The sequence below is a fragment of the Solanum stenotomum genome, chromosome 6 (assembly GCF_019186545.1).
Source record: "Solanum stenotomum isolate F172 chromosome 6, ASM1918654v1, whole genome shotgun sequence".
Classification (NCBI taxonomy): Eukaryota; Viridiplantae; Streptophyta; class Magnoliopsida; order Solanales; family Solanaceae; genus Solanum; species Solanum stenotomum.
Window position 1 is genome coordinate 53,258,928 of NC_064287.1, and position 2,973 is coordinate 53,261,900.

Genomic DNA, 2,973 nt, shown 5'->3' on the forward strand with positions numbered 1-2,973 from the left:
TTATCAGGTGGTGATATTGGCTTTCCAGGTGCAATTACTGGTCTCATATGAACTACAAAGAGTGATCTACGTGGTGGACACGATTCTTCTCCAAATTTATAGCCACCGCATCTATAACCTATATTTAGAGAGGAATTAAGTTATACACTATACAAGTAATATTTAAATTCGAAAAAGTACTATAAAAAATGAAACACTTGTACTATATATGGGCACTTGGCTAACTATGGAAAACAAGTTTTTTTTCTTATGTTTGAGTTGTGTTTGATTATGTTTTATAAAATATATTTAGAATTTGAGTATACTTTTTCTAAATATGATTTATACTTCTAAATTCTAAAAAGCATAATACATATTGAACATGTTCTCTAACTTGATTTCAATTTTCAGCTGATATATTGCCCTTTAATTTTGGTTGCGCACAAGTATACACTTAAATTTGTACAAATTTAGCTTTTACGTGCGTCAGTTGGAGAGTATCTCACACGAATTATCATATAGGACATATCTGTCTATGAGTTTAACTTTATACAAGTTTAAATGTCTATATATGCATATTTAAAATTGGAGAGCATAGATTTCAGCAGATTGACCAAGTTAAAAGATATATATAACTAAATCCCTCCACTTAATTAATTTAGCTGAAAGAGAGACAATCAAATATGTTATAAAAGAGTACACTCTCAAAATAAATAGTCCATAATACCATATATTAGATCTCATATACGTACTATTACAAATACTTTCACGTTATTTGAAACTTTTTAAGTTGGGTTGAAGATGGAGTTGTGCTTGATTATAATTTTTGTAAATAGTATTTAACTTGTTTTAATATACTTTTCCTATAAAATAAAAATCTAATTTAAACATGAAATATAATTTAAATAGATAAATTTTTTATAAAAATAAGGTGTGGGGGTGGGGGAGTTCAACATCTAATATATATACACATAAGAATTAATAATTTTAATCATATTTAAACAATGTAAATTTTTTTTACTGAAGAGGATTAGGACGAGCCCTCTCGAGTCTCGACCTTATCTAGTTCCGCCCTTCTACATTACATTACAATAAAGGGATTAATACTACACCTGGCAATCTCCTAGAGGCTGTTGAAGATAGACAGAGGATTATGACAAAACAAGCTAAGAATAATGCTTTGTGATTCATGGAGATCAAAGGGGAATTAATTCTCTTATATGAGGTGATTTATGTGATATATGAATCAATAAGCTTATATTCTAGTCCTTTTATAATATTCCTCAAGGGAACATTCATAAACGTGTGGACCCTTTAATGTAGAAAATAAAATAAATTTCACTTTAATTTTTCCTTCTTGGTGCTTGACTTGGAGTCTTTTGGCTAACATTTAAGACTCGTTTGGTGGAATATATGTATGACAATTGCTTAATTATCATTATTTTTTAAGAAGCAATTAACATTTTTTATAACTGTTTCTAAAGCTTATAGCAATATTGAATCTAATAACAATTAATTAATGCTGGTAAATGTTTAACACTCTTTGTTAATGTATTTATTACCGCTAAAAATTATTTTATTATTATAGTGACTTGGATTCTTGGGCTAACGTTTAAGGAACTTACGTAAATATATCCTTCGGCTAATTAGTTTATTAATATGATTTATGTATACATTATTTATATATTGTAGTTATATGTATTCTGTATTTATTATATGTATAATATAATTAGCATATTTTTATTTTTATTTAATATAAAGTATACTTCATTCATATATGTATTAATGATATTTCATACATCTTATTGATACAAAGCATCGAGTATAGTCAGGGGCGGAGGTAACATATACTTGGGGTTAATCCGAACCTCCTCGGCGGAAAAAAATAGTATTTATATATGGTTAAAATTATTTTTTAGGTATGTATAATAGAAGTCGAATCCCCTTCCACTAGTTTGTGTGTTTACTTCTCAGCTATTGAATTCCCTTATTAAAAATTATGGCTCCGTCACTGAATATAGTGGTACATCATTGAGAAATCCCAAAAGAAAATACAACACAATAGTACTGGTAATAAATTAAACTCATACATAGAGAAAAAAAATAGTCCAGTACATAAAACATCTCATATGAGCAGAACTTGGAGAATGACCACACGTCCACACCCATAACACTTACGCTAATACAAATATCAATGACTAATTTTAATTACTATTGAAATTCATAACTTATAGATTACACGAAGATAATTTTATTATTGCTTCAAAACAACGGTTAAAAAACACACATACTAATATTTTATTTTTAGTACACTCCCTCTTTTTCTATGGTTTCATTTTATGACGGTTAAACTCTTGCAGGGTTTTTCAATATGTGGCGGTTTCTTATTGGCAATACATTTACCAATTATATTCTTCTTGCATATTGGTTCTTTTTGTGATGGACGATATGGTCAACTTCCTTGAGGGAATTTTCTATCTTCTTCTGCAAATATTAATTCCAAAAAATAAAATAAAAAAGTAAGCATAAAATATTATTTCTCAAAAAATTAAACCAACGAAGGTATATTAATGCAATTAAAATATGACATTATCTTTTGTTCTAGATTTTATATGTCAATATTGTTGTTTGTGAAGTATAATAGTTTAATTTTTATATACTTGACAATCTTCGTATATAAGATTTTCATAGACTTTTGAACGTAAAAAATGTGATTTTCAAAAAATAGTTGATTTTTTTTTTTTNGAAAAATAGTTATGGAAAGATATTTTTAACAGGCTAATAAAAAAATAATGTAATAAAAATTGATTCAAAGTTATTAGATTATGTTGGAATCATAACAATCATTCTGACAATTTGCTCTATATATGTGTATCGAGCTAGTGTTTACATTAATTTTGATAATTTATTACGATTACTTAATAAATTAAGGTAATAAGTATATATGTATTTGACTATAATTTAGTAATAATTATTATATTCATGTATTTATTA

General features: G+C 26.9%; 1 long non-coding RNA gene across 1 annotated transcript; it reads right to left on the reverse strand.

Moving 5' to 3' along the window:
- Positions 1 to 1,220, reverse strand: LOC125868182 (uncharacterized). The gene is made up of 2 exons (XR_007446713.1): positions 1,092 to 1,220; positions 1 to 118 (listed from the first exon to the last, which is right to left on the reverse strand). It is a non-coding gene; the product is annotated as an uncharacterized LOC125868182 (long non-coding RNA).
- Between the last annotated feature and the right edge of the window lie 1,753 nt (positions 1,221 to 2,973).